Genomic DNA, 18,291 nt, shown 5'->3' with positions numbered 1-18,291 from the left:
CTGTATGGGTGACTGAGTGGATGTGTTTGTAGGCCTATAAATCAGTAAGTGGGTATGCAAGTACTGATATGGGTGTGTCAATGGTTTTGAGAATGGTAGTGTGAGAGTTGGAGTGGTTGTATGGAAGGTTTAATGGGGTTGTGAGTGGCTGAGTCAGAGATACTGTGGATGATGTAATCAGTGATATCAGCAGTGATGTCATTTGAGTTGCCATCAGTGATGTCACTGACCAAGTCATACATGATGTTGTTTGTGAGATCATAAGCAGTACATTGTGGGGGTACGAGTAGTTAGCTCAGCTAACTATTACTGATGAATTTTTCTGGGTTTTTTTAAGAGTAAAAAATCAGCCTAGCTGTAAAGTCCCTGTAACCTTTAGTTTTTCCAGACAATGTCTAAGGTTTTTTAAATGCTAATTCCTAACTATGACTTATCTGTAACCTTTCATTTTTTCAGGGATTTCCATTTTTTTATGTAGCAATGGTCTTTGCAGAATGGTGTGGAAAGGGAACGGGCCTCTGACCAGCTGTCAGAAACCCCCCTGAGCAGGACATATAGAAAGTACCAGGAGGGCTTCTTGGTCCTCAAGGTCCTTTAACAGACAAGACAACGTTATTCCCCATTCAGTAGTATGTCAGGAGAAGTGTTTGCAGAGTCATGCAGAAAGGGTGTGTTGCCTCCGAAGACCTCTTTGCAAACTGACTGTATGGAACTTGCTGGAGGTAACAAGAGGGATACTTGGCCTCCAAATACCCCTAATAGCCAAGGAGACATCATCCCCCAACTAGTACTATGCTAGGAGGCACGTTTACAGAGTGATGGAGAAAGGACGTACTTGATGATTGCACAGGTAGTGCCTGTACGATTCTATGACTGCCATTGCCAAGGACAGACTGTAAATACCAGTTATTTTTAACAAAGTGTAGAATACATATATAGACATATTTTACATAAGGTTTCAGCGTAGCTATTTAGTAAGATACTAATTTAACTTTCCCCTTTGAAATCTTTTGAAGAGATTACTACATCAAAAATGCATTTTCCTTCTTCACAGCAACACCAGAGGTCGCAATAACATCAGTAGTCACAAATACAAATGAAAAAGTGTAAAGCAGACAATAGACTTATTTTACATAAACATTCAGTCTAGCTGTTCAGTAACCTATTGGGTTAACTTTATTGTAACAACATATCTGTAAAAAAAGAAACAGTTTAAAAAAATAACTTTCAACATCCGAACTTATGAACACAACATAACTTTCAAACAAACATAAAACTATTCATTGTTACCCAAACTCATGCGGAATCAAAAACAGCTGCAACCCTAGTGCAATCTACAATGTGCGTCAGGATCCTATGTTGAGGGATGAACACAAAATATTCATGTGGGAACGACGTCCATCTCATATTATCTTAAAACTACTGTCATAAAAAACGTCTCCAATTGACGATCTAGAAGAGGGAAGCTGGAGGACCATATACATCAGTGACAGCAGCAACAATACCCAGCCAGAAAGTCCCTTTAGAGGTACAGACTACAACAACAGGTATGGCTCCACAGTTTACAAGAATGGCCATGTATTGCATGGACTGTAGTGTTGTTATAACAGCTGGCGAGCAGTGTACATTTCTTAAGAGGAGTTCATAGTGAGCAGCAAAAAGGCAATGCAAAGCTGAAGGACCCTCAACTTCAATAGCAGCACAACAACACTAAAGCAGAGAGTACATTGAAAAGTCCAATCTCACATTCAAGATTTGGCTCCACAGTCTTCCCCGATGGCATCATACTGCATGGATCCCCAATGGCATCATACTGCATGGATTGTGGAGTTGTAGTTAGTGCTGGAGAGCAGTCCATTTCGGCCCTTCGCAATCCTGGAAAAAATAATAAATGTCCATTTTATTTTAATTTAGCCCTTCATAGTTTTTCTACATTAGCAGCATTTAATTATCTTACAAAATGGGTATGTAATATCTATGTGTTGTTCATTATATTATCTTCCAATTTTTTGTAATATTACTTACATATAACTTGCCATACATACAAGTCAATTAAAAAAGGGGGTGGTGATGGACAGAGTATCTGAGTTAATCAGAACACTCCTACCCAGTCAACAGATCAGGGCTTGATGCATCACCGTTTTTTAGCTCACTGCACCATCCCAGTTCAGAACCTGGCTACATGCAAATTAGTCTGTCCCTGGCCCAGTGCATCATGGGAACAGGGCAGACCAAACTACCAAGCCAATTCTTTACTGGAAAGGAAACAAGCTTCCGGGGACCGGTTTCTGGCATTACAGCCGTCTTCGGCCTGGCTTGCTTGAATCCAGATGGTGCAGTGAGCAAGGGACTCACATCTGAGCATACCCTTCCACACTTGTGGTGGCCAACACGATTCAAAAAGGGGGTGGTGATGGACAGAGTATCTGAGTTAATCAGAACACTCCTACCCAGTCAACAGATGAGGGCTTGATCCATCACCGTTTTTTAGCTCACTGCACCATCCCAGTTCAGACCCTGGCTACATGCAAATTAGTCCGTCCCTGGCCCAGTGCATCATGGGAACAGGGCAGACCAAACTACCAAGCCAATTCTTTACTGGAAAGGAAACAAGCTTCCGGGGACCGGTTTCTGGCATTACAGCCGTCTTCGGCCCGGCTTGCTTGAATCCTGATGGTGCAGTGAGCAAGGGACTCACATCTGAGCATACCCTTCCACACTTGTGGTGGCCAAAACGATTCAAAAAGGGGGTGGTGATGGACAGAGTATCTGAGTTAATCAGAACACTCCTACCCAGTCAACAGATCAGGGCTTGATCCATCACCGTTTTTTAGCTCACTGCACCATCCCAGTTCAGAACCTGGCTACATGCAAATTAGTCTGTCCCTGGCCCAGTGCATCATGGGAACAGGGCAGACCAAACTACCAAGCCAATTCTTTACTGGAAAGGAAACAAGCTTCCGGGGACCGGTTTCTGGCATTACTGCCGTCTTCGGCCCGGCTTGCTTGAATCCTGATGGTGCAGTGAGCAAGGGACTCACATCTGAGCATACCCTTCCACACTTGTGGTGGCCAAAACGATTCAAAAAGGGGGTGGTGATGGACAGAGTATCTGAGTTAATCAGAACACTCCTACCCAGTCAACAGATCAGGGCTTGATCCATCACCGTTTTTTAGCTCACTGCACCATCCCAGTTCAGAACCTGGCTACATGCAAATTAGTCTGTCCCTGGCAGAGTGCATCATGGGAACAGGGCAGACCAAACTACCAAGCCAATTCTTTACTGGAAAGGAAACAAGCTTCCGGGGACCGGTTTCTGGCATTACAGCCGTCTTCGGCCCGGCTTGCTTGAATCCTGATGGTGCAGTGAGCAAGGGACTCACATCTGAGCATACCCTTCCACACTTGTGGTGGCCAAAACGATTTAAAAAGGGGGTAGTGATGGACAGAGTATCTGAGTTAATCAGAATACTCCTACCCAGTCAACAGATCAGGGCTTGATCCATCACCGTTCCAGTGAAGAATTGGCTTGGTAGTTTGGTCTGCCCTGTTCCCATGATGCACTGGGCCAGGGACAGACTAATTTGCATATAGCCAGGTTCTGAACTGGGATGGTGCAGTGAGCTAAAAAACGGTGATGGATCAAGCCCTGATCTGTTGACTGGGTAGGAGTGTTCTGATTAACTCAGATACTCTGTCCATCACCACCCCCTTTTTGAAATTATTTTGGCCACCATAAGTGTGGAAGGGTATGCTCAGACATGAGTCCCTTGCTCACTGCACCATCAGGATTCAAGCAAGCCGGGCCGAAGACGGCTGTAATGCCAGAAACCGGTCCCCGGAAGCTTGTTTCCTTTCCAGTGAAGAATTGGCTTGGTAGTTTGGTCTGCCCTGTTCCCATGATGCACTGGGCCAGGGACAGACTAATTTGCATATAGCCAGGTTCTGAACTGGGATGGTGCAGTGAGCTAAAAAACGGTGATGGATCAAGCCCTGATCTGTTGACTGGGTAGGAGTGTTCTGATTAACTCAGATACTCTGTCCATCACCACCCCCTTTTTGAAATTATTTTGGCCACCATAAGTGTGGAAGGGTATGCTCAGACATGAGTCCCTTGCTCACTGCACCATCAGGATTCAAGCAAGCCGGGCCGAAGACGGCTGTAATGCCAGAAACCGGTCCCCGGAAGCTTGTTTCCTTTCCAGTGAAGAATTGGCTTGGTAGTTTGGTCTGCCCTGTTCCCATGATGCACTGGGCCAGGGAAAGACTAATTTGCATATAGCCAGGTTCTGAACTGGGATGGTGCAGTGAGCTAAAAAACGGTGATGGATCAAGCCCTGATCTGTTGACTGGGTAGGAGTGTTCTGATTAACTCAGATACTCTGTCCATCACCACCCCCTTTTTGAATCGTTTTGGCCACCACAAGTGTGGAAGGGTATGCTCAGATGTGAGTCCCTTGCTCACTGCACCATCAGGATTCAAGCAAGCCGGGCCGATGGATCAGGAAAATTGAATTTTGCCCTGTCATGTGTCCCTACGTGTTCCCCATCGTATGTTATATGTGCATGATTAATATGCATATTTTACTCCCTTGACCGAATAAAGACGCAATTATAGTTGTGTCCAACGTCAGTATGTCAGTTATCCAGTCCCCCGTGAAAGCAACGTGAATTAGGCTTTTAGGCCTATGTTGCCAACGTTTTACATTGTGCACGTTAAATCATCGAGTTGTCCCCGTTTCTAGGCCTCACAGGGCCCGGACACCAGATTCGAGCCTCAAGTCTCCTGAAACCACTCTGAGAAGCGATGCAGCCCCTCCTGCATCCCTGACCCTTCACTTACTTCCTGCCAAGCAGCGCGGTGCCCGACCTGGCCTGCCTGCCTGTCTGCCAAGAATATGTTATGCCTATAGTTATCAGTTCAGCTGCCCGGCTTCACATTCCTAGCTAACGAACTGCATAAACATCTTCATCTATAGTCTAGTCTTCCTGTCTCCATGCAAGAGAATTACTGAATTAGTATCCATAGAAGATTCATAGCACACGCAATACATTAGGAAATATATGTATGCACTAGCCTTAGTGACAAGTAGCCTTTACCCTGATGACTTTTAGATTCTAGCGACATGTACTCCAAACACGAGATATCAGATATGCTATAGGTACATGTCGTCCTGACATCCCAGACTTTAGTCTCCTCTTCTAGTGCCAGAAGTCCGAGCCCCCAGCTCTCCCCAGTTACACGTCATGGCCCGTTTGCGCGCACCAGTAGGTTAAAGGTTCCAGCTGCCCAGGTAGCCCCCTCCATGTATCCACCCATTTATGACACTTCTGTGACGTTTACATCACATGTCTCCGTGCACGCCCTGTGCACGCCTTCTTTTTACGCCCATATGTTCTTATCTTTCGTTTGTCACTTGTTACGCCTACTGTATTCAATGCAATTGCACTGTTTTACTATATATACTGTATGATGTTAATGAGATGCTGCAGCTGCCATTCCTTTGTCTTGTGTCTGTCCCTTCCTGAACCTTTGCAGGTGATGGAACCCGATGGTCCATTGGCTCGAGCCATCTAATTAAAGCCAATATGACTCAGATACCCCGGATTCTGCCTCTTATTTATTGAGCTATCCTTTTTTAGTTAATGCATAGAAAAATAGTACCGGTAATTATTTATTTATTTACCACATAAATGGCGCCTGAATAGGGACGAGCCCCTTCCCCACGCGCCGGCGATGTAACGCAGGCCCCCTGACCCTTCTACAGCCGTGACGGACCCCTACTGTGCACGTGCAGATATTTCTGCTTCAAGTCTCCCTCAGGCCCACGGAGGAAACGGAGACTGCGGTCCGGCATCCAGACGAGGCGGTGAGGAAGGCGGATCGTCCCGACCAGAGCCCAAGCCGAGAGAGCAAGGTCCGAGGTATCCGGAGGCCCACCTGTTTCCGAAGCCCGAAGCCCGAGGCGCATGCGTAATGCGTAGCAGTAACCAGACGTCGTAGCTGTCCAGTCCAGTCCGAGGCCTTCAGTTTTGCTTCCCGGTGAGTACCGTTGCTGGGACGTATCTAGACGGGTTCATTAATTTGTGCCCGGTCCGACGGGTTTGGGTACACAGATCCGGTCCGACGTGTTCACTTAGGTGGATACGGTATGACGTGTCTCTTTAGGAGACCGGTATGTTCTGTACTGTTTTAGCAGTGCATCCAGTAATTCTAGTAAGTCTGTTCTCGAGAAGTTCAAGTATTGTGTTTTCAATGTATCAGGTAGTATTCTGTTCGAACTGTTATTAATGTATTATTGATGTCGTGGTATGAGTGACTGTTTGCTAGTCATTACTGTGTTCATTGTGTATTGTGTTCAAGTTCAAGTACGGTTCAAATATGCCGCTGTTTTCGAAGTTACGTCAGATAAAAACCAGAAAAGGGTTACTCGAAGAATCAGTTCCTGTCCCTCCTAGGGACAGTCCTGGACATTTTATGTATCATAAGCATGGCTTAGATGCCATACTGTATCTAGATTTATGGGTGGACTACACCAAAGATCTTGAAGAGAAATATAGATGGCCTGTTTCAGGAACATGGGATGCCGAGTGCATCATGAGAGTAGAAGAAGCATTATGGAAAAAGAAAGCCAGACAATCCCAGAAAGATGCCATAGAATTGTGGCGTAAAGAATCGCATAAAAGAACACGAAAGGAGACGTATGAAAGACACGAAAATGAAAGTACTAGTTGCACAGTCTGTTCCAGCAGATAGTCAGAAGAGGGGTACGAATCAAACTAGTCATTCTGCAGCTCCCATTAAAGGGACATGCAATTATTGTAAACAGCCAGGTCATTATATAAACGAATGTGCAGTTCTGAAACATAACATAGCTACTGGTAAGACGAAAGAGAAACCGCGTCCTCCTAGACAGGAACATGTTCCGCAAAATACGCAACCACCGCAGAACGCACAACAGACAGTTACAGTACCGCAGCCTATAGCTGCCACACAACACGTTACACAACAGATGTACCAGTACGCACAGTCAGATTATCCAGAATATCAGCAGTATTCATGAAACAGCCTAGAGAGGGAGGTTGGCTTGCCTCTCATCGAGGTTCCTGTAGATCAGGAGGGTCCCTATGTTCACAGTCAAGTATTAGGGAAAGACAGAAAGTTTCTGATTGATACAGGGGCAAGTAGGACTACCATCAGTCATGACGAGGTTCCAGGGGCTCCACTCTCAGGCTCAAGAAATGTTTCCCTGGGATTTTCAGGAAAGCCTATTGTTAATGAAATATCGAAACCAGTTTCCCTAGAAGTTGGTCCATTGTCCCGAACTAAAGACCTGTTACTTACGAAATCCTGTCCTGAAAATTTACTTGGTATTAAAACATTGAAAGAATTAGGAGCTGTAATATGCTGTTCTCCGGAAGGAGTGAGATTGTTTTTACGTGATTTTAAAGGTCATTATGTGTTACGTGATTTTGATCCAAGATTACTGAATGTACCACAGCATTTATGGGTGCAAGGTCCAACTGATGTAGGTTGTATGCACATTACACCATATCGTGTTACTCTAAAACCAGGTGTTGTATTACCACGAATCCGACAATGCAAGTTACCCCCTGAGGCTGTAGCCGCCTTATCGAAAATTATTGACGAGCTCATTGCTCAAGGAGTAGTTGTAGAAACTGACTCCAATGTATGTAATTCTCCTATCATTCCGATTCTTAAACGTACTGATCCAAATGCACCTCCAGTTTATCGATTAGTGATTGACCTCCGAGAACTCAATAAATGTATCATACCCCAGTACCCAGTGGTTCCAGATATCTCTTCCCTATTGACTGCCATTGATTCTGAAGCTACGTTCTTTACTGTTATTGATCTCAAGAATGCATTCTTTAGTGTCCCCATTCATCCAGACAGCCAGTTCCTTTTCGGATTCTGTTTAAATGGAAGAAGCTATAAATTCACACGTGCTCCTCAAGGTTTCACAGAAAGTCCTAGTATTTACAGTCAAGCACTTAAAAGACAACTAGACAGTATTCACATGCCAACTGACACTGCCCTGCTCCAGTACGTCGATGATCTATTGATCACAGCCCGAACAGAACGTGACTGCGAACGTGCATCACTGACAGTCTTGCATTTCCTGGCGGAAATGGGGCACAAGGTGTCCCCTTCGAAACTGCAATTCTGTGTCCAGCAAGTGGTATACCTTGGACACTTGCTGTCCAAGAGGGGTAGACAGTTGACACCTGAGCGTATTCAGTTAATTGCACATCTTCCACAGCCCAAGACACAGAAGGAGGTACGAGCTTTTATCGGCCTCACTTCTTACTGCAGACAATGGATTCCTCAGTATGCATATCTACCCAAACCTCTGATACAGTTGACAACACAGGAGGCAGCCACATCGACTGTCCTCCCTTGGACCCAGGAACATACACTTGTTTTCAATGAGTTAAAGAAAGCTTTATGTAATGCACCTGTGTTAGCGACACCAAACTACAGTAAACCTTTTACACTTTTTGTTACTGAACGTGATGGTACAGCTTTATCTGTTCTCACGCAAGATCAAGCAGGACAACATAAGCCTTGTGCTTATTTTTCTAGCACATTAGATCCAGTAGCCCAGGCTCTGCCTGCGTGCCTCAAGTCAGTTGCAGCCACAGCTCTAGCTATCAGACAAAGTGATTCCATAGTGGTAGGACACTCCCTGACAGTACAAGTTCCACACTCTGTGGAAGTTCTTTTAAACCGAACACAGACTCAGCACTTGACAATTGCACGTTTAACAGGATATGAACTGACTCTGTTTCAGCCACACATAGAAATCAGACGCTGCAACATTTTAAATCCTGCTACACTGTTACCCTCGATTACATCAAATCCTGCCACACATGACTGTGTGGAAGTTATTAACACCATGACAAAGCCAAGACAAGACTTGACGGATATTGCATTACCTGATCCAGACCTGACACTTTACGTGGATGGTTCATGTATGAGAACAAGTACAGGAGAGTTAGTAGCCGCGTATGCAGTGACTACTGAAACTGAAGTTATAGAAACACATCGTATTGACACCCTGTCTGCTCAAGCAGCAGAGCTCATCACTCTGACCCAAGCCTGCATACGAGCTGAGAACCTGAAAGTAAACATATATACAGATTCACGTTATGCATTCGGAGTCGTCCACGACTTTGGAGTACTATGGCAAGAAAGAGGTTTCATGACCTCTCATGGAGCCAAGATTCAGCATGGCCCCCTCATTCAAGCTCTGTTAGAAGCAATACATTTACCAACAGCCATTGCCATTATGAAGTGCAAAGCACATACGAAAGCCACTGACACCATTTCCCAAGGTAACGATCTAGCAGATCGAACAGCCAAGCTTACAGCTCAGACTCCAGACATTCCAGTTAACATGACAAAGACAGATGTTCCAGTTCAGACGACTTGTATGACAGTTAAGGACCCTACACAAGACGTACTAGACATCCAGACACATGCTACCTCAGACGAAATCAAGAAATGGTCTGAACAAGGAGGGGTCCAGACAGATCAGGGATGGTTGACGAAGGGAAAAGCCACATGGTTTCTCCCCGACTCTATGGTTCAAGTCATTATTAACACAGCACATAGTCCAGCACATTTAGGAGAAAAAGCTATGTTAGACAGTATCCAGAACCTTTGGTTTAACAAGCATTTACGAGCAGCAGCGAAGCAGAAAGTACGTACCTGCATGATCTGTTGTCAGTTCAATCCAGGAAAAGGTGTTCCGGTGGAACAAGGTGGATTCCATCCTCCTGACCACCCTTTTGAAGTCCTCCAGATGGATTATATCCAGATGGATCGATGTCGAGGTTTCAAGTATGTCCTCGTAGTTGTATGCGCTTTGTCCAGATGGACAGAAGCATATCCAGTTCCAGATTACACTGCCGCGACCACTGCCAGGCAGTTGGTTCGTGAGTTTTTCCCCCGCTATGGTTTGCCCAGGGTCGTGTATTCAGACAACGGCCAGCCATTCTCATCCGAACTCATGAAACAAGTATCTCTTCTGTTAGGGTACCAGTGGAAGTTCCACTGCGTACGACACCCCGAGGCAGCTGGCCTCGTCGAGAGACACAATCAGACTCTGAAAATACGTATTGCGAAGGTATGTGCCGAGAAAGGTGTAGATTGGATGGTAGCCCTGCCGGTTGCCCTTTTTTACATGAGAATGGTCGCTCACTCCCGATCAGGTCTGTCACCGTATGAAGTTGTGTTTGGTCGTCCCCCAAACATGTGGGGTACCCCTATACCACGTAAAATCACCGATGTTGACAGTAATATGCTGACAGATTACCTAGCTTCCTTGATGTCTGCACTACTCTCTTGTCGTTCACAGGTCGCGGCTGCCTTTCCAGACAACACCCAGGTGAAACCGCACGAGGTCATTCCAGGCGACCTCATCCTCGTTAGGAATTTCGATCGTTCAAGCCCGCTGGAGCCCCGCTGGAAAGAGCTGAAACTTGTTCTGATGACCACAAGGACCGCTGTGAAACTGGAGGGCCGGAAGGGCTGGCTACACTCCAGCCACATCAAGCGTTTTCATGGACTCCGTCCAAAGACTTTTTTCAAGGACTGTCCCGATACTGACTCTAAACTTCCCCTGTTAGAGAAAACTCCGCAGCAGGAGTATAAAATCAAATTACGGTCTAGCAAGTCAGACAGTTTAATTGTTTAAGTCCCTCTCGGGTGAAGCGGTTAGACAGGTTCCTGACATGTATGAGATAGACCCCCATAGTGAGAGAGTTAGACGAAACTCCAAGAAAATACGTTATTGTAATAATCTGCGCAGCAGATGCGTTATTACGTTATTGTTTATGTTATTTCTGAGTCTTACGATCACATGCATAAGTTATGTTTTACATGTATTTTTTCCTCCTCTTGATTCGCATGTACATCTTTCCTCTAATGATACAGTAGAGCACACTTTAAGTGAACTACCCCCTCACGAGTTATCCTACCGACTTGCAATGCGCAACAATACTTTTATATGTATGTTACACTATTCACACCAGACCAGCAATGCCACTAATTGTTGGGTTTGTGGTCGACTCCCCCCTTACCAGACACCGAAGGGAGTTCTGCCACTCTTTCCCTATCCGTTTTCACACAATGGTTCGTGTGGAGCATGGTTTACGTTAACATCATCCTTAGACGATAAGTCCCTTTTGAATAGAACATGTTTCCCAGACAAGGAAGGTCTTTCCCATAGGATAGGGTTAGATCTAGAAAATGAAGTATATGATCTAGGTAATTTTTCCTCCAATTTCATGGTTTTGAATGTTCAGTCCGAGACTACTCCAGACTTGCCTGCTATAACCGTTCTACCAGTGAAAGGCGAGTTATGTGTTAGAAAGAATGGTTCAGTACATCTAGGACACAGTGATTGTACTACTGTGGTCGAGTATAGTGACAGTGGGAAATCTTCTTTCAAAGCCTCACGTCATTCATATTTTGTATGTGGTCAGACCGCATATGTACGTCTGCCCCTAGATTGGGATGGAACATGTTACATTGCCTTCCTACTGCCACCAGTTTTCCTAGCCCCATCCGATTATCACAGAAATACACATCTAGTACACATCAGACATAGAAGGGAGATCGAGTCCCCAATTGTCGATCAGACTGAAACTGCCTTAGAACAGTATACAGATTTCAATAAAGGTTTCTTTTTCTTCATAGGACCTATCCAGAATAGTAAGCTAATACGTAGGTTAACCAGAACCCTTGAAGCAGTAGTGAATGAGACTACTTCTGCCCTAGGTAACTTAACAGAAGAGCAATCTGCTATGAGATTTGTCGTTCTTCAGAACCGCCTTGTTCTTGACGTCATACTGGCCGATAGGGGCGGAGCTTGTAGAGTCATCGGATCTAGTTGTTGCGTTTTCATTCCTAATAACGCACCGTCTGTATATTCAGCTATAACAAGACTTCATAAAATTGCCCATCAGCTACACCAGAATCCAGGCACCTGGACATGGTCCGGTTGGATCTGGAATATAATATCTGCCTGGGGATGGAAAGTACTGTCATTCTTAGGAATAGTAGTAATGATCATATTCAGTTGTTGTCTCTGTTTACAATGTGGCCCTGCGATTTGCGGCTTGTGCGCTACCTCTTGTATTCCAAGTCCAAAGTCCCATTCCCAGAAGATTAAAGACGAGCAAATGATGCTGTATGAACAGATAGATGGTATCATGAATATTGATGTTTCCTGAAGGAAACGTAGGGAACAAGGAGGGAATGAGGAAAATTGAATTTTGCCCTGTCATGTGTCCCTACGTGTTCCCCATCGTATGTTATATGTGCATGATTAATATGCATATTTTACTCCCTTGACCAAATAAAGACGCAATTATAGTTGTGTCCAACGTCAGTATGTCAGTTATCCAGTCCCCCGTGAAAGCAACGTGAATTAGGCTTTTAGGCCTATGTTGCCAACGTTTTACATTGTGCACGTTAAATCATCGAGTTGTCCCCGTTTCTAGGCCTCACAGGGCCCGGACACCAGATTCGAGCCTCAAGTCTACTGAAACCACTCTGAGGAGCGATGCAGCCCCTCCCGCATCCCTGACCCTTCACTTACTTCCTGCCAAGCAGCGCGGTGCCCGGCCTGGCCTGCCTGCCTGTCTGCCAAGAATATGTTATGCCTATAGTTATCAGTTCAGCTCCCCGGCTTCACATTCCTAGCTAACGAACGGCATACACATCTTCATCTATAGTCTAGTCTTCCTGTCTCCATGCAAGAGAATTACTGAATTAGTATCCATAGAAGATTCATAGCACACGCAATACATTAGGAAATATATGTATGCACTAGCCTTAGTGACAAGTAGCCTTTACCCTGATGACTTTTAGATTCTAGCAACATGTACTCCAAACACGAGATATCAGATATGCTATAGGTACATGTCGTCCTGACATCCCAGACTTTAGTCTCCTCTTCTAGTGCCAGAAGTCCGAGCCCCCAGCTCTCCCCAGTTACACGTCATGGCCCGTTTGCGCGCACCAGTAGGTTAAAGGTTCCAGCTGCCCAGGTAGCCCCCTCCATGTATCCACCCATTTATGACACTTCTGTGACGTTTACATCACATGTCTCCGTGCACGCCCTGTGCACGCCTTCTTTTTACGCCCATATGTTCTTATCTTTCGTTTGTCACTTGTTACGCCTACTGTATTCAATGCAATTGTACTGTTTTACTATATATACTGTATGATGTTAATGAGATGCTGCAGCTGCCATTCCTTTGTCCTGTGTCTGTCCCTTCCTGAACCTTTGCAGGTGATGGAACCCGATGGTCCATTGGCTCGAGCCATCTAATTAAAGCCAATATGACTCAGATACCCCGGATTCTGCCTCTTATTTATTGAGCTATCCTTTTTTAGTTAATGCATAGAAAAATAGTACCGGTAATTATTTATTTATTTACCACAAAGCCCTGATCTGTTGACTGGGTAGGAGTGTTCTGATACTCTGTCCATCACCACCCCCTTTTTGAAATTATTTTGGCGACCATAAGTGTGGAAGGGTATGCTCAGACATGAGTCCCTTGCTCACTGCACCATCAGGATTCAAGCAAGCCGGGCCGAAGACGGCTGTAATGCCAGAAACCGGTCCCCGGAAGCTTGTTTCCTTTCCAGTGAAGAATTGGCTTGGTAGTTTGGTCTGCCCTGTTCCCATGATGCACTGGGCCAGGGACAGACTAATTTGCATATAGCCAGGTTCTGAACTGGGATGGTGCAGTGAGCTAAAAAACGGTGATGGATCAAGCCGTGATCTGTTGACTGGGTAGGAGTGTTCTGATTAACTCAGATACTCTGTCCATCACCACCCCCTTTTTGAAATTATTTTGGCCACCATAAGTGTGGAAGGGTATGCTCAGACATGAGTCCCTTGCTCACTGCACCATCAGGATTCAAGCAAGCCGGGCCGAAGACGGCTGTAATGCCAGAAACCGGTCCCCGGAAGCTTGTTTCCTTTCCAGTGAAGAATTGGCTTGGTAGTTTGGTCTGATACTCTGTCCATCACCACCCCCTTTTTGAAATTATACATACAAGTCAAAGCACAGTCTGTGTGTAAATTTCCTAGTAAGTGCATCGACAACATACACAAACATATACTGTTTTTTTACAGAACACTGTGTTAAATTTTGTAATCGCTTTTTTAAAACTATCAACTGTAATACGTGTGTCTTTTTCTACAACTCCTCCTCTTAACAACTCTTCATTTTCCCTAGAATCCTGCTCAGGACTAAAGAAACAAAACTGCACATCACCACAATCCTTTTCTACGAGTGCCACACTACCATTCAAAAGTGCTCTACTTATTTCTCCTAAACATAAAGCAGGAGTTTTCACATAATACAGCCTCCTACCTGAAGTTCGCATTGGGGACTGGTATAACTTATTTTGTGTTTTAAACTTCGCCTTGGAAAGATACGTAGGAATTTTCTTAATATATCAATGGATTGCTGTCTAATACTAGAAACACTATTACAATTCCTATTGTATACAGTGCCCTGACTATGCCTTCCTTGTACTTATTCTGCAATAACTTCTTCTATATTTCTAGGTATCAGCACCTTTTTTGCTATAGGACTACCATTCTTTAGTCATAGCATTGCCCTCTTTAATCAATAACATGAACTAATTTGTAATCCTGGAGATAGCTTTCTTTAATAAAGAAAGCCTCTGTACAGGAAGTATGTATCCATTGTCCACTAAAAACTGCGCAACAGTTACTTCTAATCCCTAATCTTTTCTTCTGGTTTTGTCTCCTCATGCAAAACATGATTTTGTCAAGAGTCTGCATTCTATTTAGAATCAAAATTAAAGCTCCCTCTTCAAAGCAAAGGCGTTGTCAACTACTCTCTCAACTTGTTCTTTCTGTTTCACTCCATCTCTCCTTCTTCTACACTTTTTTTAATTTACCACTAAATTTACATGGTTGTAACTATACAATCATTATAACATGTGTGCAGAACCTATGCAGCCATCTAAACACCCACTTACAACCCATGCAGTCATTGAAATACTGATGCACACAAGTGCACTAATGAAACACTCAGAATCTACTCATGCACTCATGTAATTACGTATAGAGTACCAGTAACATCCTTGGTAATTGCATAAGGCAATAGACAGTACCTAGGTGATTAGACAAATGTATACATAGCGCCTGCATACTTCAATAACTACATATTTTGAGCCTGCCTGATTGCAAGAGTACATTATAGTTTGAGGATAATTGAATAACTCCATGGATAGTGAATCACTGATTTGACGACAGCCTGAGTAGTAGCTGGGTGATTCCATGAGTGCCTGTAAGAAAGTACATTAATTCCTGTTAAATACATAACAATTGTTTGGTGTCAATCCATTCAGCAGTAGCTGGCGACTGCTATCTCCCAGGAACAAATATTAAATAAATGCTGGGGGCCCACATGGCCCACCCACAGCCCAGGGGACTGCCACCTCCCTGGAGCTAAAGTTAAAGTGAATTCAGGGGGTGTATGGCCACCTCCAGCTCCCCGGCAACCCTGGGGACCACCACCATCCCGGGGCTAAAGTTAAAATGAATGTGGGGGGCCACTAAGCCTTCCCCGCAGCCCCGGGACCACTCCACCTTCCCGGGGCTAAAGATAAATGATTGCGGGGACCGTAGGACCTCCCCTGCAGCCCCTCGGACTGCCACTTCCTTGGTGCTAAAGATAATAATAATGGGGGGCCCATGCAGCCCCCACCTCAACCCGGACATAGGGCCATATGTATCAAGGTACCAATTAGTGATTCTGTAATAGCGATGTTTAACACCTTCCATGCTCATGACGGAACGGTTCCGTCATGAGCGTCGGTTGAGCTGTGCTCAGGACGGAACCGTTCCGTCATGGTTCCATAAGCCCAATGGAACGTTCAGCACAGCGCAGGAATCTACGCCGCGCTGAAGCGGTTAAGAAATCGCTATTTCAGAATCGCTAATTGGTATGTATCAAGAAAATTGCAATTTTTTTAGCGATTTCTTGATATTCCTTAATTGCGAAAATTAAGGAATACTTTCCCATTCATTTCTATGGGCCAGGAGGCCCTTAGGAATGAATGAGAAGTTATTCTCAATTTGCGATTTGCAATTTGCTAATCGCAAATTGAGAATAATTTCAAGGGTGCAGGGGTGTCCAAAGGACACCCTTTTGCACCCCTGAAATATGCATGGGTGCACATGTGGTGCACATACATGCCCTAAGGGCATGTATGTGCGTCACATGGCACTTTGAAAAATTTGCAAAAATGAGCATTTTTCAAGGAATTCGCAACTTACCGCGATTCCTTAAGGCCATTTAGCAATTTTTTTTGGCTTCTTGGGGCCATATGTATCATGCCCAAATGCGTTTGCAAATGCCGAAATTCGCAGAATTTCGGCGTTTGCGAACGCATTTTCGCAAAATGGTATGTATCACCCAAATCTGCATGCAAAATAAGGAATCGCAAAATTTGCAATTCCTTATTTTGCGATTGCATTTAAGGAATCGCAAATTTTGCGATTCCTTAAATGCAATGTAAGAAGCCCAAAAAATTTGCTAAATGGCCTTAAGGAATCGCAAATTACCACCAACTTCTGGTTGGTGGTAATTTGTGATTCCTTATTTTGCATGCAGATTTGGGTGATACATACCATTTTGCGAAAATGCGTTCACAAACGAATTTCGGTGTTTGCGAACGCATTTGGGCATGATACATATGGCCCATAGCCACCTCCCCGGGGCAATTAATTCAGATTATTCTGTGAATGGGTATGTGAAGGGTTGTGTGGCAGTGGGAGTGTGAGTTTGAGAGGTTATATGGGGGTGTGAGTGAGTGCCTGAGTGGTTCGTTGGATAATGTCATGAGTGATGTCATTTAAGATGTCATCAGTGATGTCACTGACCATGTCATGAGTGATGTAATACGTGCATTGCGGGGCCATAAGTTATAGTTAGCTCAGGTAGCTATAATTGCTGAATTTTACTGGTTCTCTTTGGGCTGTTTGATGAATCTTCACGAAATGTTCCCATTCTTGTTGTGAATGGAAGAATTTGGGGTGATCTGTAAAGCAGAGGAGCTTTGAACATGACTACAGCCTAAACCACTGGGCGGAATTACACCAAATTTAGCAGAAAGGTAGATTTTGGTTCAAAGATCATGCTTTCAGTTGTCCAGTGTAACTTCATCCAGTAGTTGTTGAGAAATTTAGGGGAAAGTGAATAAGGATATCTGGACGTAGCCTAAGCACAGATCTCATGATGAGATCTGATTGGCCACCAACACTGCAACCAGGAAGTGCTGGCAGCCACCTTGGGACTTGGCTTCAGCTGAGTCCCACCAAAAACATTTAAAAAAAATAAAAGAGGACAGAGTAGGAATACCCTCATCCCACAGGTGTGGTGGTGGGGTCCCCATGTGACTCCAACAGAGCCAAAAATCACTATAAAAAACAATCTGTTAAAATCTGATGGAGCCTCAAATCCACAGCAAAAATAATAGAAAAAACAAGTGCAGGCTCCTGCACTGTTTTAAATACTGCCCATAGTGGACCAGGTCCTGGGGCATTGCTTTAAAATTGGAAGGGGCAAATGGGGCACCCTCCTAAGGCTTATTGAGCTGCGGGGACCACTGCGTACTCAGAATTTTATTGATTAAAAAGGAGGGGGCGCATGTGGTCCCCCTCTATAGGGTCTATAAGCCCATGGGACAACCACCTTCCCAGGGCTAAAGAAAGATTGATGGGGGGTCGTGCAGACTCCCCGAGGCCTATGGGACCAGCACCTTCCCAGGGACCAAACATTTAAAAACAAAATGGGAGAGGGGCCCCCCTCTTATGCCATAGGCCCTTAAAGACCACCACCTTCATGCAGCTGGCCCGTGCATATCAAAAGAGGGGGCAGAGGCAGTGCCCCACCTTGAGTCAAAAATGGCCTTGGGGACCACCAGCCCCCAGGGCCAGCTCCTGTTATGTTCCAGGTTACCCCGTACATAGCTGTTTGCTCTTACTTGGCGGGAGCTTTGACAGCCCCCACCAAGTCATAGCAAACACAGCTTCCAGCAAGCGTGAACTGATCAATGCAGCTTGCAGGAAGCTGAGTTTTTGTCTTTTTCCCTGACCGCTGTCAAGGGGGCAGGAAAACAGAAAAATTGATTGCTCTGACAGACAAGGAGCAGCATGCTTAGCAGCTCCCTGTCAGTCAGAGCAATGGCAGCGCCTGCAGGAGGC

This window comes from Lissotriton helveticus, chromosome 10 (genome assembly GCF_964261635.1).
Source record: "Lissotriton helveticus chromosome 10, aLisHel1.1, whole genome shotgun sequence".
Classification (NCBI taxonomy): domain Eukaryota; kingdom Metazoa; phylum Chordata; class Amphibia; order Caudata; family Salamandridae; genus Lissotriton; species Lissotriton helveticus.
The sequence above is the reverse complement of the archived record's forward strand: the minus strand, read 5'-3'. Positions refer to the sequence as shown.